The sequence below is a fragment of the Saimiri boliviensis genome, chromosome 12 (genome assembly GCF_048565385.1).
Source record: "Saimiri boliviensis isolate mSaiBol1 chromosome 12, mSaiBol1.pri, whole genome shotgun sequence".
NCBI classification, from domain to species: domain Eukaryota; kingdom Metazoa; phylum Chordata; class Mammalia; order Primates; family Cebidae; genus Saimiri; species Saimiri boliviensis.
The window spans coordinates 71,301,014-71,327,067 of record NC_133460.1 but is presented as its reverse complement, the minus strand read 5'-3'; the positions used below and the strand labels follow the sequence as shown (position 1 = coordinate 71,327,067).

General features: G+C 36.5%; 1 protein-coding gene and 1 pseudogene across 3 annotated transcripts in view; both read left to right on the top strand.

Moving 5' to 3' along the window:
- PRKG1 (protein kinase cGMP-dependent 1) overlaps nt 1-26,054 on the top strand; it is a 1,343,496-nt gene that overhangs the window by 294,122 nt on the left and 1,023,320 nt on the right. The gene's annotated exons all lie outside the window — the stretch shown is intronic.
- LOC141580614 (ras suppressor protein 1 pseudogene) overlaps nt 1-26,054 on the top strand; it is a 106,015-nt pseudogene that overhangs the window by 25,985 nt on the left and 53,976 nt on the right. Inside the window, exon 1 of the transcript XR_012512872.1 lies at nt 1-26,054. This exon is cut by the window's left edge and continues 25,985 nt beyond it; it is cut by the window's right edge and continues 53,976 nt beyond it. The product of XR_012512872.1 is annotated as a ras suppressor protein 1 pseudogene (transcript).

Genomic DNA, 26,054 nt, shown 5'->3' with positions numbered 1-26,054 from the left:
TCTTACCTTATACAAAAGTCAACTCAAGATGGATCAAAGACTTAAATCTAAGGCCTGACACCATAAAAATTCTAGACAATAACACTGGAAAAAGTCTTTTGATTGGCTTAGTCAAAGAATTCATGACCAAGAACTCAAAAGCAAATGCAAAAATAAATGAATGGGACCTAATTAAACTAAAAAGTTCCTGCTCAGCAAAAGAAATAATAATCAGACAACCCACAGAGTGGGAGAAAATATTTACAAATTATGCATGTGACAAAGGACTAACATGCAGAATCTACAAGGAACTCAAACAAATTGGAAAGGGAGAAACAAATAATTCTATGAAAAATTGGGCAAAGGGCATGAATAAACAATTCTCAAAAGAAGATACACAAAATAGACAACAAATATATGAAAAAGTCCTCCACATCACTAATTATCAGGGAAATGCAAATTAAAACCACAATGAGATGCCACCTTACTCCTGCAAGAATAGCCACAATAAAAAATATGTATAAATATTAAATGTTGGTGTGGATGTGGTAAAAAGGAAACACTTTTACATTGCTAATGGAAATGTAAACTAGTATAACCACTATGGAAAACAATATGGAGATTTTTTAAAAGAACTAAAAATACAATATCATTTAATCCACTACTGGGTATCTACCCAAAGGAAAAGAAGTCATTGTGTAAAAAAGACACATGCACATGCATGTTTATAGCAGCACAACTTGCAAAAATATTGAACCCACCTAAATGCCCATCAACCAACGAGTGAATAAAGAAAATATGGTGTATATATAGACCATGGAATACTACTCAGCCATAAAATGGAATGAAATAATGGCTTTTGCAGCAACTTGGATGGAGTTGGAGACCATTATTCTAAGCGAGTAACTCTGGAGTGGAAAACCAAATATCGTATATTCTCACTTATAAGTGGAAGCTAAACTATAAGGATATAAAGGCATAAGAATGATATAAGGGACTTTAGGGACTCAGGCAGAAGGGTGGGAGGGGGGTGAAGACTAAAAAACTACATGTCAGGTACAGTATAATACACTGCTAGGGTGACAGTTCCACCAAAATCTCAGAAATCACCACTACTGAACTTATCCATATAACCAAAAACCACCTCTTTCCCAAAAACTATTGAAATAAAATAGGAATCAAATGCTGTCTTTAAAAAGATAAATGAATAATTTATCGTTAGATACAACATTTTAATGTGATTTGGATCAGGGCTTTCCAACATGTTTCACTTCAGTGCACCTAGAAAACCATAGAGACTGCTCACAGCTTGAGGTGAAGGAGGTCAGCATTTTGACTGTCTGCAGCCAATAACTACACACTCAGGCAGTGGCCAGGTTATCAAGGTTTTTTATTCTCTCCTTGGCATTCATGTTTATTGATAGTTTATGCCTGTAGAATGGGAGACTAATTTTACAGTATTAATGTATCATTACATCTGGATTTCTAAAATGTATTCATGCTTTACTTTGTGTCAAACGGATGTGGGTTATGATTGACATATTTAAGGTGGCTAAAGTATTTATTTGTTAACCTATTTAATGGCAAAATTAGTACACTGATTTTTAAAAGGCAGATTATCTTCATGACAACAAGCTCTGATCATTCATTTTGGATTTCTTAAGAGTAATTTGGTGGAGGATCATCTAAATTACTTACATTTTTGGACATTTTATGCCTTCAAATAATTTCACATGATTAAAATAAATACTCCCTTTAAAATTATTATGTTTATAGAATTCCCAAGCCATTCACTAAAATCAAGTTTATAACATAAATTAGAGGGATTTTTAGTGGGTGAATCTTATAATGAGTTACTCCTGGACCCCCGACAGCTTGGAAATTGTGAGTAGCTCAGAAAGATTCATGCAATCAGGATTTATATTTTTCTGGTTTTCACTACTGTGTGCTTTTCTCTCAGAAAAATCAGCTATTTTTAAATAACCGATAAAAATCACCCCTTTCCATGACTTGTGAGCTTCCCATTAAATCCTCACCAATTCCACTCCTTAGTCAGTTTTGTTGGTGTCTCCAGCCCTCAACTCCCTAGTTGTTATGAAACTTTGAGAAAACCAAGCATCGTCTCTTTCGAGGGAAAATGTAACGGAATAGGACTAGAAATTTACAAATAGCAGGAAAATGTGATAATTTATTGATTCTATCGAGCATTACAAAACAGTCAGAAAAAGGAGAGCACATTCTATAATTACTTAGAACTGAGAACTATCGGCTTTAAAAACATTTAGTGATCCTCTTTTGTGACCTAATTGTTTTGTCAGGGGGAAATCTAAAGGAGAGCTAGCTAGGTTTCCTTTCTGGCCATTCAGCTGTGAGGAAAAGAATCTATACACTTGCAAGAAATGTCTGTGGTTTGAAGAGAAGCTATCTATGACTAGTTGGTTAGGGGTGGGAGGAGTAAAAATGTTAGCTTATTGGCTATTTTTTCTTATTGAAGAAGAAATATGGTATTTTCTTTTGCAATTCTTTTGAGCCTGGTCATCATCTAAATTCCTTTCTGGCCGCAACTGTTTAGTTCCATCTGTTTGATCTAGTTTCCCATGGATACAGAGCTCTAATTGTATAACAAAATCCAAAGGGAAATTAGGTTTGCTTATAGAAAATCTCTTTGTGACAAACTTTGTGGGAAGTTCTGTTCTATAAATTGAGATGTGCTTTTAGTAGTAATATTATGGATATAGGATATATCACTTAAGACACTGAGCTTTTAAAGTAATTTAAAGTGGTTAACTTTAAAGTGGGTTTTCAGATCTAGACAGCTCTTTACTCTCCCAAAATATTTTCAAAATATTTTAAATCTATGGTCTAATATGATTGGGAAAGTTTCAATATTAATTTCATGTGTTCTTCTGCATACTCCCTTAAAGTAGTCTGGGTTGGTCAGAGGCTCTTCTCCACTTTAAAGTTATGAAGAAATGTAGTCAGAGTCAAAAATTAGTAGAAAGTGAGAATGAGAAGGGATCAAGACAAATGGTTGCATGATTTATGTTCTAGGGTTCCTTGCCTTTTTCCCAGCTGGGTGAACATCTGCAGTAGCATGGTCAGGAAATTTGCCTTGATCCTGGCAGTCTCAAAGGACCCAGCCCAGCCTCTGTGTGGGTGATCCATATTTTAATTCAATGGGATTGTCTCCAGTGTCTCCCCGGGGATCTCCTCCCTTTTATTTATTTATTTTATTGTATTGTATTTTTATTTATTAATTTATTTTGAGATGGAGTTTCGCTTTTGTTACCCAGGCTGGAGTGCAATGGCGCGATCTCAGCTCACCGCAGCCTCCGTCTCCTGGGTTCAGGCAATCCTCCTGCCTCAGCCTCCTGAGTAGCTGGGATTACGGGCACGTGCCACCATAACCAGCTAATTTTTTGTATTTTTAGTAGAGACAGGGTTTCACCATGTTGACCAGGATGGTCTCGATCTCTTGACCTCGTGATCCACCCACCTCGGCCTCCCAAAGTGCTGGGATTACAGGCTTGAGCCACCTCGCCCAGCCTCCTCCCTTTTAATAACGCTAGCTTAGCCTAAATAGGATCCATCTGAGAATGAACCAGAAGCCCTGATTTTGCTCTGAGCCCAACCCTACAATCATATAATAATACTGTCATGGCTTGTATTAGAATACTAGGTTCACTGTTTTCTAAGCTGAAAGTAGCCATATCAAAATTAGCCTGTAGTGTTAGAAGAGTCATGCAGGAAGTACACAACTACTATTCACTTTTTCCATATTGACAGACAAAAAGTTGAATTTATTTCTTTTTTAACATATCAAAAAGTGCCCTAGGCTCTGCATCACTGGGCATGGAGTCGTTTAACATTGAGAAGCACTAATTAAGCATTTGGTGTTTGTGGAAATGTTGCATGAAGTCCCTGCTATCTTTCTTGCTGTAGAATAGTCAAATTTGATATGACTTATCATTAAAATCAGAAGGCTAGGCATCATGGTTCATGCCTGTAAATGCAATCCTTGGAAAGGCTGAGTAAGGAGGATCGCTTGAGCCCAGGAATTCGAAACTAGCCTTGGAAACATGACCAAACCCCATCTCTGCAATTAAAAAAAAAAAGAAAGAAAGAAAAAGAAAAAGGCGAAAATTAGTTTGGTGTGTTGGCATGTACCTGTAGTTCCAGCTACTTGGGAGACTGAAAGGTGAGAGAATTGTTTGAGCTCAGGAGGCTGAGACTGCAGTGACCCATGATCATACCACTGCATTCCCACCTGGGTGACAGAGAGAGACCTTGTCTCTAAATAAATAATAAAATAAAATCAGACACTGAAATCTGGCAGCTGTTAAACCTAGTTCAGCTCAAAATGGGCTCAATGGCCAGTTCAGTCAAATGTAACTAGTTGCCAACATTTAAACACTGGGACATCTCACATAAGAAGACAGATTTCTGAATTCTAAAATTTGGGGAGAGTGGCAACCCTGGACCCACATTTCTACATGACAATATCTGGCTGCTTTGGATGTTTATACCACCCACCTTATGCTTTCGGTGCTGGATCTCTGGGTGTAAGCATTAGTTTCCTAAGTAGATAGCATAAGGCACATGTGCAGGTCAGATCTACATTAAATCCCAGATTCTCTCTTCCCAAGGATGGAATGTGTGCAAATCTCCAAACTCCATGAGCTTTGGCATTCACATCTGTTAATAGGGAAGGTTTCTTTCCAGGTTTGTTGTGAGTTTTAAATAAAATGCTGTTCATATAGAGCCCAAATTTATGTCCTCCTCATATGAAAAACTCAGTGAATATTTATTATCCTTCCACCTTCCTGGTGTCAAAATTTTTTTTTCTGGCTATTTATACTGAAGTGAGAGTATTTGCTACTGTTAACTTTGAAAATTTACTTTGGAACTACTACCTCAAAGTAATCACCACTTTCAATGATAAAACACCATGGTTGACCTTGAAAACCATTGCTGCTCTCTCCTTTCCTAGATCTTGTAGACTTCTGAGAACTTGTTAATGGATATTATATGAGCTTATAATTTTCATGTCCACTGAAATACATTTTGACTTTGATTTGGATTTCCACTGAAGTTTGGTTAGTGCACACTAAAAAATTACCCTGAAATGAAAATGGAAAGTATCAAGTAATAATCGTTCTAACTGCATTTGAAAACTGTGTCTCCTAGTCATTCTCTCTGAGCCTCTGTTTCCCCAGCCATGAAATCGGGGTGACAGTGTTTTAGTAGTAATAGTAGTTTAATAGTTTAGTAGTAAAAAAAAGTAGGAATGCTAGCTCCAGTAGGGCATAAATCCCCAAATGTCAGCGCTCAACACTATAGAAAAGTATTTTTCACTCATGTTACAATGTTGAGTGTTTGAACAGAGAGCAGGACTGTTCGTCATGCAGTAATGCCATCTTAAGCACACATCTCAAAAAGTTAAAAATCCATTTCTAGTGCCTAAAGGGAAACAGACAATGGAGAAAAATTACGTGAGAAATTATTATGGGTCAAGTTTGGAAGAGTTGCACTTGATTTCACTCATCCTTAACTGCAAAAAGGTGGGCAGATAGTCCCTCTCTATGGACAGGGGAACACAAGCTCATGGAGGATGGATAGTTGTCTCTGCCACAGCAAGCAGTGCTGTGAGAGTTGAAACACCACAATACCTGCTTCCTGGAGGATTTCAGCGAGTGGTGGCTACTGTTGCTTTGCTGCTATTGCAATGGTGTTATTGTTATTAGGCTTTAAAGTGCCGTGAATGACAGCCTTTCTAACAGGAAAATTGAAATTTAATTCTATGGCCAGGGGCCTGGAATTTGAGGTTCTCTAGCCAGTGGAAAGGGCTAAACTTAGTATTGGGCATGGCATCCTTGTTTATCTGAGAGCCGCAATTGTCAAAATAAAGTTCTGTGCTTTTTTCTCACATTATTAAGTAGTCTTTGCTGTCTACCACCATCTTCCCCAGCTCTTATGTCTTATGTTTTATAATTTTAATTTCATAGGCAAGAGTTCACAATAAAAGCCAGAATGTGAAAATAATATTTATGTCCCTAATATGCTGGTAAACCACATTTCTTTTGTTCATCAAACTTTTTTTCTATTAAAAAATGATTTCAACTGTAAGCAGTGAAATTGGGAAAATCCTCATTTTTCTTTGTAAAATGTCTTTGCACACCATTTCATAATGTATTTCCTCATAGTGTCGTGAGTTGAATGCAAAGAGAGTGAGTTTAAGGCTAGTCAGTCGAGGCTGAAAATGGTATGAATGTATTGACATGATACAAACACCTTTATTTCTAAATTAAATTCAACTGAAGAATATAATTTAATTGTATATGTTTCTGTGAATTTCACTTTACAAGTGCATATCAATAAGCTGCTGTGGCAGGAGCCGATGAGACAAGAAAAAGTTACATCCCCTGTATATACAATCTCAGTCAGAGAAGTAAACTTTCAAAAACAACCAGAGTGACAAATGCCCCCCAAAAAAGAGGCACTATAGGCAAGACGTTACCCTATCTGGGGTTGACTGGGATATATCAGGAAAGGCTTCTTGCTGCTAAAGAAAAGGCAAGTAGCAATGGTCCAGGAAGGAAAGAAAGAATATTTTGATCAGAGGAAGCAGCATATACAAAAGCATTAAGGGAAAAAGAAAAAAGCCTAAATCAGGGAAGATGAAATTGTCTCACAGCCTGTCATTCAGGGCCTCCATGGCAAGGATGGGGCAGTGACAAGGGGGGATGCTGCAGAAATGCTACTGACCAGATTGTGAGGGGGCTTGTTAATTGGGCAACTGAAGTTGGGCTTTCTCCTGAAGGAAGTGGGTAGCTTCTAAAGCAGTGATTCTCTGCTTGTTGGAGTCACCTGTGAAACTTTACAAGCACGCTCTATCCTGAGCCCCCTCAGACTAATTGAATTGGCGTTTCTCAGAGTGGTGCTGGGGTATTAATATTTTTAACAATCTCCCCAGATACTTTCTAATGTATGGGTAGTTGCAAAGCACGCTTCTAAACGTTAGTCAGCAGAGTGTAAAGTGATACAGTGCCAACACTTCGAACTGGAGCCTCATAAAAACTGGAGGAAACAGGAGGATGAAACCCCGACATGCTTTGGTGCTGGAGGAGAAAGAGCAAAACAGGTAAGATGTTCCTTACATTTCTAGTTTTTTGAGCTGGGAATAAAGGTTGGTGAAATTCAACAGAGTAGAAAATATGACGGGCATATAGCTTAATATGGAAGGCAGGATTTTGTCCTGGTTGAGTCTGAAATTCTGTGAGAGAATTTCAAATTCTGTGAGAGAATGTGAAATCCTAGCCGTTGTCGGCTATCAGCTATGCATGTCTGAAACTCAAGAGACATTTTGGTTATATAGAGAGATATGTGGAGTCACCAGCATATAATGGGAACCGAAATCTCAGGAATAAGCAACAATGCTTCAGGAATTTGTGGTGTGAAAATTGGGATAATTACTGAGTCCTGAAAACCATCAACATTTGAGAACCAAGGCGAGAAGGAGTTCACAAAGGAGAGCAAGCAGCTGAAGACAAAAGGCATTTACTGTCTCTTTAAATGCTGTGAATTTACAGTTGGTTCCGTGGGAGACCTTTTAAATAATACAGAAGTTTTAAACAAAAAAATTTACTTGACACTGCAAATTTTAAAACCAGTTTATATCCTTTTACTAAACATTTCCCAATGGAAACAGCAAGCACATTTCACAAGTTTCACTTGATTACTTTCAGATTTTGTGTTAGTATGAAGTGCGTTAGTTTTACAGATAGTAATAATTTTTTAAAAACCACGTTGGGTTCCCATTTTGCTGATGAAACTTTTTCAAGTTTTTATTTAATTTTAGAATTTCAACTTTTATTTTAGAATCAGAGGGTACATGTGCAGATTTGTTACATGGGTATATTGTGTGAAGGATGTTGAGGTTTGCGCTGACTAAACTTTTAAACCCTAGAATTTCTACCTTTATTTTCTTTTGAGCTGAATTACAAGGACAGAGGCACCTTCTATCTTAGCAAAGAGAAAAACCGAGGTCTTTTTATTTACAAATGACCCGTGTTACCAACAGTTTCTCATGCCCTGTTCAACATTTCTCTCTCTCTGTCCACCAAAAGCAAACAAAAGGTTCTAATTGCCAGAACGATTGCTATTGCCAGTTTAGGAGATATTATTAAGAAACAAAGAAAATCATGGAAAAGCATAGAAACTATAAGAAAAAAACAAAACTAACCTTAGGGAGATAGATTCCTAGGCAAGGCTTGCCTGCTGTGAGATGAAAAATAGCCTACTAGTTTCTTGGAAATATTTTTCCCCATAAAGAAAAAAAATCCCTTCTCTTTTGTTACATTGCCTGCCATTCTACCAACTAGATAGTTACTTTAGCTGAGCAGGCATACTATTTGAAAGCAGTAAAACATGTGTCCTAGAGCTCTTGGGCCATTATATTTTTATGTGTTTTTAATCAGTTTTGCTGAGATCAATGTCAGTGAGGCAGTGAGTATGTGTGTGGGTAAATTAAAGATTGCTAGTTTGAGACTACTGAGCCTTTGGGATGATGAGACAAGATTGGAGGGGTACCTCAGTTGAAGAGGTAGTGGGGAAGTCACTGAGAGTAACTTTCACTGAAATACACTGGGAATCCTGAAAGATCTTCATGGTGTTCACAAATAAAGATTAAATTATGCAAGCAATAAACCAGCTACTTTAAAATTATGTTATATCTAAGTGAAATCAAGGAGTTGATAAAACTTGTTTACCACACTCTGTTATGAACCACTCTTGCACCATCTACTCAAGACCCCAACTTCTGGCAAAAACCCAATTTTATCAGTAAATATTTATGCTATTAATGTGAATCTAACTGATTTTAAGTAGTCAATAAAGAAGTGAATTCTTGCTTCTAGTCAACCAATTTACAGACTTATTTTAGAATATAGTTTATCTGTAAACAGAACTGTCGCTATATAGATATAAAAACGCTGAGACATGAAGAAAGAGATTTGACTATCGTGCTGGACTATAATATGAAGAATTTGGAAATAAAATATTCATAAAGTTTCTATGCCAGGTAGCAAGAAAAAAGGAGAATTTTTCAAATTGCTCATATTAAATCAAGGGATGCAAAATAAAATCTGATGAAAGGTATATTAAATCACGTTATTTTTCCTAAAACAAGAAAAGCTTCAAAAGAAAAAAAAAACATATGGCTTATAAAGGGAACTAGTATTTATTGCATGTCTAGCTGGGTTAGTCCTCCAACAGCCACATTGTAAAGACGTTATTGTTAGCCCCATTTTACCTACTAGGTAGCTGAGGCTCAGAATGGTTACATAACTAGCACAAGGACACAAAACTAGTACCTGATATGGCCCGAGCTAAAACTCAGGCCTGATTTTCCTCTACATTACACTGGTTTGCAAATTATTAAAATAGGTTTGTTCAGTTTTGCAAAGATATTTCAAGAGAATTCTTTCTAATACATGTATTATCAATGCTTTGTAGTTTTTGTTATCAAAGGATGTGTTTGAAGACACTTCTTACAAAAATAATGTCTATAATGCTTATACATTTTTAAAGGAGTTTTGTAAAGCTTCTTACTATTAGCTTGGAAGCAAAAATTCAAATAAATATCTTACTTCTATCCCAACAATTTCATTACTAAACTGAAGACTTATTATGTTTTCTGTCCACAGCGTTCATGCTGCTGGACCATGTTTATATAGGGTGATATTTTAAAACATCCTTTTGGGGTTTTTTTTTATAGCCATGCCGTTGAATATCTGCAATAGATAAAATAATGTGTTATACTGTGTTCTGGATGTGGCTCTAGTGTTGTAGGTATTTTTTTAAATCTATTTTTTCTTATATTTTAAGTTCTGGGGTACAAGTGCAGAATGTGCAGGTTTGTTACACTGGTATACACGTGCCATGGTGGTTTGTTACACCCATCAACCGTCATCTACATTCTCCTAATGCTCTCTCCCCCAGCCCCCCACACCCCCAACAAGCCCCAGAGTGTGATGTTCCCCTCCCTGTGTCCATGTATTCTTATTGTTCAACACCTACTAATGAGTGACAACATGAGATGTTTAGTTTTCTGTTCTTGTGTTAGTTTGCTGAGAATGATGATTTTCAGATTCATCCATGTCCCTGCAAAGGACATGAACTCATCCTTTTTTATGGCTGCATAGTATTCCCTGGTGGATATATGCCACATTTTCTTTATCCAGTCTGTCATTGATGGGCATTTGGGTTGGTTCCAAGTCTTTATTATTGTGAACAGGGCTGCAATAAACATACATGTACATGTGTCTTTATAGTAGAATGATTTCTAATCCTTTGGGTATCTACCCCAGTAATGGGATTGCTGGGTCAAATGGTATTTCTAGTTCTAGATCCTTGAGGAATTGCCACACTCTCTGCCACAATAGTTGAACTAATTTACACTCCCCGCAACAGTGTAAAAGCGTTCCTATTTCTCCACATCCTCTCCAGCATCTGCTGTTTCCAGACCTTTTAATGATTGCCATTCTAACTGCTGTGAGATGGTATCTCATTGTGGTTTTGATTTGCATTTTTCTAATGACCAGTGATAATGAGCTTTTTTTCATGTGTTTGTTGGCTGCATAAATGTCTTCTTTTGAGAAGTGTCTGTTAATACCCTTTGTTTACTTTTTGATAGGGTTGTTTTTTTTTTCTTATAAATTGAAGTTCTTTGTAGATTCTGGATATTGGCCCTTTGTCAGATGGATAGATTGCAAAAATTTTCTCCCATACTGTAGTTTGCCTATTCACACTGATAGTTTCTTTTGCTGTGCAGAAGCTCTTTAGTTTATTTAGATCCCATTTGTCAATTTTGGCTTTTGTTGCCATTGCTCTTGGTGTTTTAGTCATGAAGTCTTTGGCCATCCCTATGTCCTGAATGGTATTGCCTAGGTTTTCTTCTAGGATTTTTATGGTTTTAGGTCTTACATTTAAGTCTTTAATTCATCTTGAGTTAATTTTTGTATAAGATGTAAGCAAAAGATCCAGTTTCAGCTTTCTGTAAATGGTTAGCTAGTTTTCCCAACACCATTTATTAAATAGGGAATCCTTTCTCCATTGCTTGTTTTGTCAGGTTGGTCAAATATCAGATATTTGTAGATGTGTGGTGTTATTTCTGGGGCCTCTGTTTTGTTCCATTGGTCTATATATACATATGTTTTGGTACCAGTACCATGCTGTTTTTGTTACTATAGCCTTGTAGTATAGTTTAAAGTCAGGTAGTGTGATGCCTCCAGCTTTGTTCTTTTTGCTTAGGATTGTCTTGGCTATGCAGGCTCTTTTTTGGTTACATATAAAATTTAAAGTAGTTTTTTTTTCCAATTCTGAAGAAAGTCAGTGGTAGCTTAGTGGGGATAGCATTGAATCTATAAATTACTTTGGGTCATATGGCCATTTTCATGACATTGATTCTTGCTATCCATGAGTGTGGATGTTTTTCTTTGTTTGTGTCCTCTTATATTTCCTTGAGCAGTGGTTTGGTTTGTAATTCCCCTTGAAGAGGTCCTTCACATTCCTTGTAAGTTGTATTCCTAGGTATTTTATTCTCTTTGTAGCCATTGTGAATGGGAGTTCACTCATGATTTGCCTCTCTGTATGTCTGTTATTGATGTATAGGAATGCTTGTGATTTTTCACACTGATCTTGTATCCTGAGACTTTGCTGAAGTTGCTTATCAGCTTGAGGAGATTTGGGGCTGAGATGATGGGGTTTTCTAAATATACAATCACATCATCTGCAAACAGAGACAATTTGACTTCTCTATTCCTAATTGAATACCCCTTATTTCTTTTACTTGACTGATTGCCCTGGCCAGAACTTCCAATACTATGTTGAATAGGAGTGATGAGAGACAGCATCCTTGTCCTGTGCCAAATTTTAAAGACAATGCTTCCAGTTTTTGCCCATTCAATATGATATTGGTTGTGGGTTTGTCATAAATAGCTCTTATCATGTTGAGATAAGTTCTTTTAATATCTATTTTATTGAGAGTTTTTAGCATGAAGGCTGTTTAATTTTGTTGAAGGCTTTTTCTGCATTTATTGAGATAATCAGGTGGGTTTTGTCACCGGTTCTGTATGTGATGGATTTGCATATGTTGAACCAGCCTTGCATCCCAGAGATGAAGCCAACTTGATAGTGGCGGATAAGTTTTTTGATGTGCTGCTGGATTCAGTTTGCCAGTATTTTGTCTAGGATTTTCATGTCGCTGTTTATCAGGGATATTGGCCTGGAATTTTCTTTTTGTTGTGTCTCTGCCTGGTTTTGATATCAGTATGATACTGGCCTTATAAAATGAATTAGGGAGGATTCCCTTTTTTCTACTGTTTGGAGTAATTTCAGGAGGAATGGTACCAGCTCTTCTTTGTACCTCTGGTATAATTTGGCTGTGAATCCGTCTGTCCCTGGACTTAATTTATTAGACATTTACCAAGTTTTCATTGCACTAAGCATTGGGTTTCTAGTTGAAGACTATTCTTTCAATAAATGTTTTCCCCATACTATAAAAAAAAAATTATTGAATTTAGCACAAGAAGCAATAGAATTCTCACAGTATGTCTTCTTAGGTCCACAACATTTTTTTCTGTTTCTCTTCTTTTTAGTGAAAAATGAAGCTAAAAATTGGCTCAGTCCTCATTAATACAAATTTTATCACTTTGGTTTGAATATTTCATTGTAGACCTTTGCACAGGTGCTTTTTCTCTAAGAAGATATCACCCACAGGCAAAAGCAACATGATCTGTTAAAACAGGATATTTTCCTTTAGACAAGAGATGGTAACGTGTAGGTTGTATGAGATGACTTGATTCTGCCCTGCATTGAGTGAGACCAATAAGCTCCAGGACTGAGGTTCTGAGAAGGGAAGACTAGGACAAAATTGTAGGATACTAAGGGGACAAATGAGAAGATGGAGAGTGTGTTGGTTTGCATGGTAAGGAAATTACCACTTGCAGTGCTAATAGAGGGAGATGAAAAGGCTGAGGCAAAGTGATATGCGCAGAAGTGAAGAGTTCTAAAACCCTCCCCAGCATACAAAGCTGTCAGTAACCATTTATGAAACAGACACAGCAGATAAAGCAGTTGCAGCTCTAATTCTAGGAGGAACCTAAGGACCCAGACTCACTGGAAATGAGTTAACAGGGATTGTGAGGTAGGGACAGCAGGTGCCTGTATGTATGTATGTATATATGTGTGTATTTAGAGATGGAGTCTTGCTCTGTCATTCAGACAGGAGTTCAGTGGTACAATCTTGGCTTACTGCAACCTCTGCCTCCCAGGTTCAAGCAATTCTCATGTCTCAGCCACCTGAGTAGATGGGATTACAGGCCTGTGCCACCACACCTCATTAATTTTTGTATTTTTAATAGAGATGGGGTTTCGCCATGTTGGCAAAGCTGGTCTTGAACCCCTGGCCTTAGGTAATCTGCCTGCCTTGGCCTCCCAAAGTGCTGGGATTACAGGCATGACAGCATTAGGAAAAATATCTAATGCAGATGGGTGAAGTAAACCACTGTGCATTGTATACCCATTACTGCACCTGGCCCAGCAGGAATCTTTCAAAAGCATCCTTCAACATTTAAAATAATGTGGTTTTGAGCAAAGAAAGTGAACTTAGCATGGGCGATTATGTACGATTGACTTCCCATCACAACATCTCTGACTATGAATCATTCCTTTTTCTTTTCCATCTTCTACCTTTTCCCTTCTTATAACATTTATCTCTTGTTCCATTTTTTTTTGTTCCTTTGGAAAATATTATATATTCTAACTTGAATTCCTCTCTTCATTGCTTTTCCTCTCTTAGCTTTACATTCTCTTTGACTTATTTTTTAATTTAACTTAATTTTTAACTGACATGTACAGTTATTTATAATTGTACGTATTTACAAGGTACATAGTAATGATCAGATAAGGGTAGTTAGTATATTCACCATTTCAAACATTTGTCATTTCTTTGTTCTGGGAACATTCAGCATTGCAGACTACTGTTTTCTCATATCCTGATGTGGTTCAAAGAGATGAAACAGCTCTCTAGGGTCCCTTTTGTAGGGCACTGATCCCATTCATGAGGGTTTGCAGGCATGATAGCGTTAGTAGAAATACCTAATATAGATGAGTGTAGCAAACCACAATGACATGTATATATACCTATTACTGCACCTGGCCCAGCAGGAATCTTTCAAAGGCATCCTTTAATATTTTAAAAAAATATATAGTTATTATTATATGATATAATATTCTATAATTATAGAATTATTAATAATTTATTACATATTGTGGACTATAGTCATCCTACAGTGGCATAGAACACTAGAACTTATTGCCATTTTACAGTGGGGTAGAATACTAGAACTTATTCCCTCCAGCTTAGAGGTAAGAATGTGGTTCAGTTCAGTAAGATATAGACAGAGGTTCAAAGCCAAAATGTTTTGTTTTGTTTTGTCTTGTTGAGATAGGGTCTCACTCTGTTGCCCAGCTTGGAGTGCAGTGGCATAATCATGACTCTCTGGTCTTGGCTTTTTGGGGTTAAAGTGATCCTCCCACCTCAGCCTCCCAAGTAGCTGGGTTTATAGGCATGTGCTATCATGCCTGTTTAGTATTTTTTGTAGAGATGGGATTTTTCTATGTTGCCCAGTCTGGTTTCGAACTCCTGGGCTCCAGCCATCTTCGCACTTTGGACTCCCAAAGTGCTGGTAGTACAGGCATAAGCCAATGTGCCTGGCCCTATTTACATAGTCTTATGCAATCTTTACAAGGTCTGGATTCCACCATTCATTCATTCATTCATTTGTTCATTCATTCGCTCAGGTTTGTGAAGTGCTTACTAAGGGCCAGGTGTTGTATAGATACTCACTATTGTGGCCCTCAGCCTGAGGTCCTTGATTTGGCTTCAGAGAACATGGTAATTTCCTGAAACAATTTGAGAAGATACCTGTATGTAGTAGGATTTTGGGTTAATTTCTTCCTACCATGTTGGTTAAGTGTTCATTGCTTGAATTCACATTAGGATCATGTACTGGGCATGGAGCTATGGATGGTTCAGATGAGGATCCTGTTCACATGAATCTTAAATTCTAGTAGGGTGAAGAGAGGAAAGGAGATTATTGGGGTTAAAAAGGAAACAAACCAACAATAAACAGGATAATTTCAGATTTTAATAAATCTATAAAGGGAATGTCCTGGATAGCACTGCATTAAAGAAGATGGTCAGGAAAAGGTTTTTCTGGGAAGATATTTAAGATAAGATTTAAAGGGGGAGAAGCGGGTGATTTTGTCTGGGCCAGGCTGAGATATGTATATATCTAAACAGTGATCCTCCATAGTTACTAAACCAGGCGTCCCCAAACTATGGCCCCCAGGCCACATGCGGCCCCCTGAGGCCATTTATCCGGCCCCCCACGCCGCACTTCAGGAAGGGGCACCTCTTTCATTGGTGGTCAGTGAGAGGAGCACAGTATGTGGCGGCCCTCCAATGGTCTGAGGGACAGTGAACTGGCCCCCTGTGTAAAAAATTTGGGGACGCCTGTTAACTAAACTAAGAGATTTTATTATACATGTTCTCATTTATTTGCCTCTTATTTTTGTAATTATTGTTAAGAGCTTTAAAAAATATATTGTCACTTTTTAAGATTTGGTCCTTACTCCTACAGCATAAGAGAATTGGGCCAGATGATGTCTATAATTCCACACTTTTATAAAAGAAATGCAGTATGCTATAAGATAGAGTTCTGGATCCCATGTATTTTGTACCCACAGATAATTAAAATAGCATGTGTTGATTTGTTATTCTTCATCTGTTCTTTTTTATTTCAATCATAATTTAACAGTTCCATTACACTGCTAGAGGATTTTTTTTTTCTTTCTTAGACCTGCATTTAATTAGATGGGTATGCTTTTCAGGAGTAATATGGAGAAGCTAAAATGCTACTTTTTTGTGGGGATTTTAAACTTCTATTATTATACATTGAAAGAGAGTATAAATGTGTTACTGGACAATGTATTTGGAAATATTAGGTGCTGCAGTAAAATGTTAAGAAATTTCCAAGGTCTGATTTTATGCATTTAGATTAATTATTGATGTTTCCCCTAATTCTGCTACTTGAAACTGGGTGTGCAGAACAAATTTGTTTTCAATGCAGTTTTAAAGGGACTGAGTCTTTTGTACCTTCATGGACTCACAGTCATCAAATTTCTCATTATTTGAGGTTGTTAATCATTATGATCGTTCAAGGAGATTCTGAGTGAATAAGAAATGAAATTCTATTATTGTCTTATCTTTGACTGTGAAGATATTTGACCACAAAATATTTAACTGCTTATGTATCTCAATATACTTTATGGACTAGGATAATAATGAGTTTAATAAGCTGAAAATATAACAAAAAATAAGAATACTGCTTAGTAGCAGAACTTTCTGGAAGAAGGAATGACAGAGGTGAGCATAAATGTATGGGTAGTTATTCTGTACATCTTGTGTGTAGTTTAAATGCCTTTAGTTTTATTTAGAAGTAGATTATTTTACTTCAGCACTAATTTCTGGGGTGTTTCTGTTTTCATGTGTTGCATACATGATTATGTATGATGTGTAAAATTACATATTAATGAAGTGCTTAGTACATAAAATAGATTTATATGTTTAATAATAAGAGAATCTTTTATTATCTACAATAGAAAAGCTAAGAAAATAACCATCAGGGATATCATAAGTGTGAAGAAGAAAGTTCCACTAGATAACTAACTTTAAAAAAATAATAAAAAGAAAGATGTAGTACACTTGCATAGTCCAAAGCAACCCATGAATGTGTCCTAACAAGTCCATGAGCAAGTCCAGGCAGCCAGCCTTGCCACCATGTTGCTCCTTCTGGTTGCTCATCAACATTAATGGGCATCACTTGTTTTCTGCTTAGGACCGCCTCTCTCACTCAGCACCACGATCTGTTACCAAGAACACCCATCACCTCTGCTATTGCTTCTCCTAAGGTTACTATTGCTATTAATACTGTCACTTGCTGCAGCATCATCCAATCACTGCTGATGCTTCCCAGTGAAGCTTGAGAACAGTGGACTAGAACCTCCACGTGCTGTCACTTACAGTGGTCTGTGGCTGAATACAAGCTACCACTTCTCTGTCCTTTAATACACTTTAATACACTTAAGGAGTATCCCTATCCAAATTAAGAGCTTGTACCAGGTCTATTATTTTTAACACTGTAGACAGCAAAGTCACCTAGGAAACTTGGGGAACACAGTTTCTTAACCCCACCTAGACTTTCTGAGCACTACTCTCTGGTGGTAGATTCCATAAGACAGTGAGAGAGAGAGTGAGAGAGAGAGAGAGAGAGAGAGAGAGAGAGTGTTTGTGTGTGTGTGTGTCATATTTGTAACCAGGTACTCCAAGAAACGTTCATGCAGACAACCAAACACTGTTCTCAGACCAAATTTGAGAAACGCAAGTCTAGATAGCCTTAAGGGTGCTTTAACTCTGAGACTGTGCATTTCACTCTGTGGCTTTAAAGTGAAGTTGTGATAGTCTCATTTACCTTTGAATTTACATGATATTCATGCCTCCTTTTTGGATGGCATTTTCTTTTTCAGATTCAGTTTTTTACTTAAACACCTTTGAAACTACTTGAACTGGGGATTATTCTTTGATAATTTGCTGTTGTCAAGTGAATGGAGATAAGTATACATTGATAGCATCATTTTTTTTTTTTTTTTTGAGACGGAGTTTTGCTCTCGTTACCCAGGCTGGAATGCAATGGCATGATCTTGGCTCACCGCAACCTCTGCCTCCTGGGTTCAGGCAATTCTCCTGCCTCAGCCTCCTGAGTAGCTGGGATTACAGGCATGCGCCACCACGCCTAGCTAATTTTTTGTATTTTTAGTAGAGAGGGGGTTTCACCATGTTGACCAGGATGATCTCGATCTCTTGACCTCGTGATCCACCTGCCTCGGCCTCCCAAAGTGCTGGGATTATAGGCTTGAACCACCGCGCCCAGCTGAAAGCATCATTTTTAACTTTGGGGAAATGTAGACACTGGTATTTTTGTATTGGACACAGGAGGCTGAGTTGGTAAGATCATTTGAACCCAGGAGTTCAAAGCTAAAGTGAACTATGATCATGCCACTGCACTGCAGCCTGGAAGACAGAGCAAGACACTGTCTCAAAAAACAAACAAACAAACAAAAACAACTAACAAAGTATTATACAAAATTAATTTGTAATATTTGACACCATTACGTTTACAGGTGCACCTACATAAATGCTGCATTTTGTGCTCAGATGAACAGGGAGCTGGCAAAAGCTAATCCATCTAAGAGACAAGAGAATCACTTGAGCCCAGGATTTCAAAAAATATGTACTACTATGATATATCAATTTCTTATTTTATTTTACTTTTAGAGACTATTTTTGTAATAGTCTGACTTCTTATATCACAATATGTAGAGATCCATTTAGCTTTCAAGTCTATGATAATGTGATTCTTTTAAGTAATTGTAGGCTTCGGGATGTAGAATTGGAGTTTTTCTTCTTCCTGAGTAAAGGAAAGAAAAATACTCATTTGAGTTAAAATAAATTAAGATTGTATAATCTATGTCTCCTTAGGCCACCCCTCCCCAGTAAAAGTGGGGTTATAGAGACAGTCTACCAATGACATTTGCCTGGCTCTCATCTCTACAACCACTTGTGGACTTTCTGATACCTTTGGAGTCTCTCTGACTTATTTCTGGGAGGTTATAGGGTATGTCTCAACTCAGTTACTGCCAGATGGAGAGAGACTTCTCATTTAAAAAAGTCAAAATGAGGCCACCCATCTCTGCTGCTGCCTCGGACATCAGTTGTCCTGAAGTTGTTCCTGGTGCTGAAGCCACTGCTCTATGCCAAGCAGTCAGTCTTGCTGACACTGTTGACGGTATCTTGCGGGGGCTCATTCATGGCGCTGGTGTGTATGCTACCAAGCGGACACCTCCCATTGTCTCCAGCTTCCGCTCTGCCTTCCTCTGCTGCTCCTGCTGTAGATAATATGTGCTATTGTTTCTCTTCTCACTACCAGAGAACTCAGGATAGGTCTCTCCTCAAGTGTCAGAGATTTTTTCTGTATTTTCTGAAACCTTCAGTTGTACCACAGCTATTCCATTCCATTCTCATGTATAACGTCCAAAATTGCAGTGACTTCACTGCGAAAGCCGTGTAGAGTCTTAAGTTTTACTTACACTTTTTTTAGATAAAGTTTATACACAATTAATCACCTGAAATCAGTGTTCAGATGAATATGTTTTCATCCCTGCCCAGGGAATGGCTTTCTAATTTTTATATCCATAGAGTAGTTTTGTCTATTCTATAATTTCATGTAGAATAAATAATATAGTATGCATATAGAATGAATTATTTTGTGCCTGGATTCTTTCATCAGTGAAATGTTTTTGAGATTTATCTATGCAATTTTGTATATGAATATTTATTTTATTTTTTATTGCTGAGTAGTATCCCATTTTATGAACATATTTATTTCTCCATTTTCCTTTTGATGTGCATTTCAATCGTGTGCAGTTTTTAGCTTTACCTCTTTCAGTAATTTTAGTGATTTTTCTAAAAATTACGTCTATAGCTTCTCAATCTGCCTTCAAATGTGTTATGCTAATTCATGAATAATGGAAAACCTTAGAAGAGTAACTATATTCTTGTTTTATATATTTTGCTTCAATATATACTATAGGCTATACTACATGTGGTTAATATTTTTGCTTTAAACAATTAATAGTCTTTGTATACATAATAAAAATACAGTCTTTAGTGAAGTGAGCCTTTTCTGGTTTTTCTTTTACACTTATTTTTTCATAGAACACAAAAGACAACTGAGTAATAGTGATCAAACTGATTCCTCTATTCCAAAAACTGAAGCATTGTTATTGAAAGTTAATGCCCCTGGCCCCTGACCTTTTCCCAAGAGGGTTCCTTGGTCAGTTGGGATTCTGTTGGAGACAGGTGAAAGAAAATTCAGCCTGCATTGACTGAAGCCAAAAGTTAACTTAGTGGTTTTCCTACCTGTAGAATACGAGATAAGCTGGCTTCAGACATAACTTAGTCTAGAGGCTTGACAGTTATCAAGAGGAAGTAGTTTCTCTGTCTCCGGGCCCCACTCAGATCTTCTTTTCCCTGGTGATAACAAGATAATGGTAATCAAATCTGCTGACTCAGTTGACAACTGATCTTGTCTATAGATTTGCAAGACTAGGTAAACACAGTCTGCTGCTTAGGTCCAGTAGAAAAGAGACAGCATCTCCTTCAGCACCAAACCAAAGTTCTGGTCTGAGTCCCATTGCTCAAATTCGATTATGTGCCCTTATCTGAATCATTCACTCTAACCATTAAGAATTGCTACCTTGCAATCAATCAAGGCTGAAGGCCTGGAAACGGGCCCACCTAAGCCACAAAACTCAAGAGGAATGGGTGTCCCCTCCACCTTAAAAGAAAGAGTTTTCTTTAAAAAGAGGTGAATGGATGTTAGCTAAAACAGATGGCCATTAGAGTGTTTATGCAAACACGGCTTCTTAGCAGCTCATATAACAGTAGTACTTTAAAAATGTTCAGATGTGTTTAGATTCTAGTATATTATCTCATTTAGACCTTATTCTTTCTTATTCTTAATTTTGCCTTACTACCACCTGACTATAAAGTTGAGGTCCTTGAGACATTGAATTGCCTTTAAGTGTTTTTAAATCACCCTATAACATTCTTGGAGTACTCTGAGTCTAAAACCAAAAACACCTTAATAATTTGTGGAAACTCTTCTTTTGTGCAGTCTTTGTTTAACATTCTTAGCGTCAATCTCCTTTTTTTTAGGGGGAGCCTAAAAAAGGCAGAGCAACAACCTGGCAGTTATTAAATTCTGTTTTGAATTATCTGCTATACTGTGAAATAGTGAGAAATGAACACAATCTAAAACCACAGTTAGCATAGCTCTCAGACCTTCTTAGTTACTCTGACCCTAACGTTGTTTATTTATCAAGCTTGAGGAACACTTCTGAATTCTAGCTGACATTACTCAGGGTTTAACATCTTCCATAAATTAGGAATAGCTCTGTCCACAAACCCACTCTGCATAACCTCAAGCCTTCATTTTTCAAATCTCACTCTTTTTCTCCTTGCTTCATTGCAGCTCACAGAATAGGTGAGACTTGCCTGATTTTTTAAGATGAGTGACATAGGCCTGCTCTTTAAATGAACAAAGAAAGGACATATTTTCTGCATGGTAATTTGTTTAACAGAACTATTCACCTCCGTGCCATTTTGGAGAATTAAGAGCATAAAATACCTCTGAATCTTGTTTGATATTAAGTCATGTTTATTTTTAAAGTGAAACTAATTATTCTAAGTGGAATAGGATTTGTTTTCTCTGCAAATTTGAGAAATATTTTTTGAGCCAATGGCTCAAAATGCTATTTTAAAATTATATCAGTTCCTTCCAACTGACCTTGTCTGTAGATATGCAAACATGTATGGATATTTTATGTTTTTCAGCTATAGCAAAATATTTTTATTTTTCTAAGTCTGCCTGTGGGTGTTTATGCACCTTGTATGTACCAACGTTTATATCTATAGACGTATACCTTTTAGCACCTATACTCTTCTATATTTTTAAATTTTGTACTAAACTCCTCTGAGACTTATTATGGTATATACACTCAACCCCGTTTTATCTTCTTGATGATTGGAGCCACCTTTTTTATTCTTATTTATTTCTCTCATGAACTTTGGAGGATTTCAATGTGCTAAGTTCTAGGGTACAACTGTGCTCAAGACGGACCCAATCTCTGCCCTCACAATATCTTGGTTAGTTACATATTTTCTGTTACTTCTTTTTCCCCTCAGCTTTATCGAGGTATAGTTGAAAAATGAAAAAATATATATATTTAAATTGTACAACTTGAAGTTTTGATATACATTGTGAAATAATCACTGCACTCAAACTAATTAACATATCCCTATCACCTGACAGTTACCATTTTTTTTCTTTTTTTGTAATGAGAACACTTTAATTCTACATTCTTATCATACATCAAGTACAAAATACATTATTGTTAACTAAAGCACATTATAACTAACTATAGTTAACATTAGAAACTCAGATCATATTCACTTGTATAACTAAATCTTTGTATGCCCTGACCAATATCATTTCATTTCCCCCTGTTAACCAGCTCCTGGTAGCCACCATTCTATTCTCTGTCTCTATGAATTTGACTATTTAAGATTCCATTCTATTCAAGGTGAGATCATACAATATTGCCTTTCTATGTTTGGCTTATTTCACTTAATGTCCTCTAGGTTCATCTTTGTTGTCACAAATGACCGGACTTATTTCTTATTAAAGGCTAAATAGTATTCTATTGTATACATATACCACATTTTCTTTATCCATTCATCCATTGACAGACATTTAGATTGCTTCCACGTTGCTTCCATGTATTAGCTATTGTAAACAACAATGCCATGAACATAAGGGTGCAGATATCTCTTCAACGTAGTGATTATTTTTGGGTTGGGGTATATTCACCTAGAAGTGGTATTGTTGAATCATACTATAATTCTGTTTTTACCTTTCTGAGGAACTTTCATGTTGTTTTTCATAATGACTATACCAACTTACATTTCCACAAACAAAAGTTCCAGTCTGTATAAGAGTTCCATTTTTTCACATCCTCACGAACACTTCTGTCTTTTTGATACTAGTCATTCCAGTAGGTGTGGGGTCATATCTCATTGTGGTCTTGATTTGAATTTTCCTGATGGTCAGTGATGTTGAGCATTTTATCATGTGGCTGTTGGACATTTGCATGTATTCTTTTGAGAAATAGCTATTCATGCCTTTTAGCTATGTTTTGATTGGGTTTTTTTTAACTTATTGAGTTGTATGAGTTCTTATGTATTTTAGATATTAACTCCTTATCAGATATATGGTTTACTAATATTTTCTGCCATTATAGGTTGCCTTTTTACTCTGTTGATTGTTTTCCTTGATCTTCATAAGCTTTTTAATTTGATGCAGTCTCACTTGTATATTATTACTTTTTTTCTTGTGCTTTGGTGTCATATCCAAAAGCATCATGATCCAAACTAATTTCAGGAAGCTTTTTTTTAAATGTTTTCTTCTAGTAGTATTATGGTTTCAGGCCTTATGTTTAAGACTTTAGTTCAGGCCGGGCGCAGTGGCTCACGCCTGTAATCCCAGCACTTTGGGACGCCGAGGCAGGTGGATCACGAGGTCAAGAGATTGAGACCATCCTGGTCAACATGGTGAAACCCCATCTCTACTAAAAATACAAAAAATTAGCTGGACATGGTGGCGCACGCCTGTAATCCCAGCTACTCGGGAGGCTGAGGCAGGAGAATTGCCTGAACCCAGGAGGTGGAGGTTGCAGTGAGCCGAGATCACGCCATTGCACTCCAGCCTGGGTAACAAGAGCGAAACTCCATCTCAAAAAAAAAAAAAAAAAAAAAAAAAAAAAAAAGACTTTAGTTCATTTTGAGTAGATGTTTATTTGTGTAAAATGAATTCAATTTCATTCTTCTGTGTATAAACATCCTGTTTTCCCAACATAATTTATTTAGGAGACCATCCTTTCCCCATGGTTTATTCTTGGAACTCTGTCAAAGATCAGTTGATGGTAATGGGTCGATTTATGAAGTTGCTATAAAAGTAATTGTTATTTTTCCATTACTTTTAATGTTAATTGTGGTTTTGACATTACTTTTAATGTTAATTCGTGTAATTAAAAGTAATCACAAAACCACAATTACTTTTGCACCAACCTAATACTTCTGGGCCCTTCCTGTTCCATTGGTTAATGTTTCTGTTTTTATGCCACTACTATACTGTTTTGGTTAGGATAGCTTTGTAATATATTTTTAAATCAGAATGTATGATACTTTGCCCTTTGTTCTGCTTGTTCAGTGTTGCTTTGAGAGGCCAGCCACAGCGGCTTACTCCAGTAATCCCATCATTTTGGGAGGCTGAGGAGGAAGGATCACTTGAGGCCAAGAGTTTGAGAACAGCTTGGGCAACACAATAAAACTCTGTCTCTTAAAAAAAAAAAAAAAATTAAAACAAAAAAAAATCTCCTGGGGATGGTAGCACTTGCCTGTAGTCCCAGCTTGTTCAGAGGCTAAGGAGGGAGGATTGCTTGAGCCCAGGAGTTTGAGACTGCAGTGAACTATGATTGTGCCACTGTACTCCAGCCTGGGCAACAGCACAAGACCCTGTCTGTAAGAGAAAAAGAAAAAAATATGCTTTGGCTATTGGAGGTCTTTTATTGTTCCATATGAATTTTAGTATTTTTTTCTACTTTTGTGAAGAATGACATTGAGATTTTTAATAGAGATTACATTGAATCTATAGATTATTTTGGGTAGTGTAGACATTTTAATAATATAAACTCTAATCCATAAGCATATATGTCTTTCCATTTGTCTGTGTCTTCTTTAATTTTCTTCATCAATATTTTATAATTTTCAGTGTATAAGTCTTTTGCCTCTTTAGTTAAGTTCATCTTAAGTATTTTATTCTTTTTGTTACTATTGTGAGTGGAATTGTTTCCTTAATTTTCTTTTCAGATAGTTTGTTGTTCGTATGTAGAAACATGACTTCTTTTTGTATATTAATTTTGTATCCTGAAACTTCACAGAATTTTTTTAATTAATTCTAACAATGTTTTTTCTTGTTTTTCTTAGTCTTCAGAGTTAACTATTTTTATGATCATGTCATCTGCAAACAGAGATAAATTTATTTCTTCTCTTCCTAATTAGATGCCTTCTATTTCTATTTCTTTTCCTTTTTTTTTTTTTGGTCTAATTCTTCTGGCTGACTTCCCCACATTGATTATTATGTTTAGCTGTGGGCTTTTCATATATGGTCTGTATTGTGTTTAAACAATTTCCTTCTATACCTATTTTGTGGGGAGTTTTTTAATCATTAAAAGATGATGACTTTTGTCAAATGCTTTTTCTGAATCTATTGAGATAATCACATTGATTGATTTGCTTATGTTGAGCCATCTTTGCATGACAAGGATAAATTCCACTTGGTTATGGTGTATGAACTTTTTAACATTCTGTTGAATGCTGCTTGCTAGTATTTTATTGAGGATTTTTGCATCTGTATTTATCAGAAATGTTGGCTTTAGTTTCCCTTTCTTGTTGCGTCTTTGTCTGGTTTTGATCAGGATGGTGCTAGCTTCATGAGTTTGGAAGTGATTCCTCCTATTTTATTTTTTGGGAAGAGTTAAAGAAGGATTGGTATCAGTTCTTATTTGTTTATTAGCATTCACCAGCGAAGTCATCTATCTGATCCTGAGCTTTTCTTTTTAGAGAGGCTTTTGATTACTGACCTAAATGTCTTCCTTGTGCTGTTGGTCTACTTAGGCATTCTGTTTCTTCTTGATTCAGCTTCAGTAAGTTGCATATTTGTAGAAATTTATCTATTCCTTTAGGTTATCCAGTTTGTTACCATGTAATTGCTCACAATAGTCCTTTATGATACTTTTCATTTCTGATACACTCATTGTAATATCCTCTCTGTGATTTCTGATTTTATTTATTTGTGTCTTCTCCAGTTTTTCTTATTAGACTAGCTGAGTTTGTTGCTTTTGTTGATGTTTTAAAAAAATCAACTCTTATTTTATTGATTTTTTATTGTTGTCTGTTTTCTTTTTGATTTACTTCTCTAATCTTTATTAATTTCTTCCTTCTGATAGTTTTAGGCTTAGTTTGTTTCTCTTTTTCTAGTTCCTTGAGGTGTAAAGTCATGTTGCTTAATTGGGAATGTTCTTTTTAGTGCAGGCGTTTATGTTGTATTTTTGTTTTCATTTGCTTTGAAATTAAACCTAGTTACATTGCCGCCTCTGCTTTTCCATGTTTTCTTTAGTCTACTTTTTAGCTTTTCCTTTATGTCTTCTTTCCCTCTTTATTAAGATCCTTTAATTTAGATAAATATAACTTAGTAAGCAGTGAAGGCGTTACT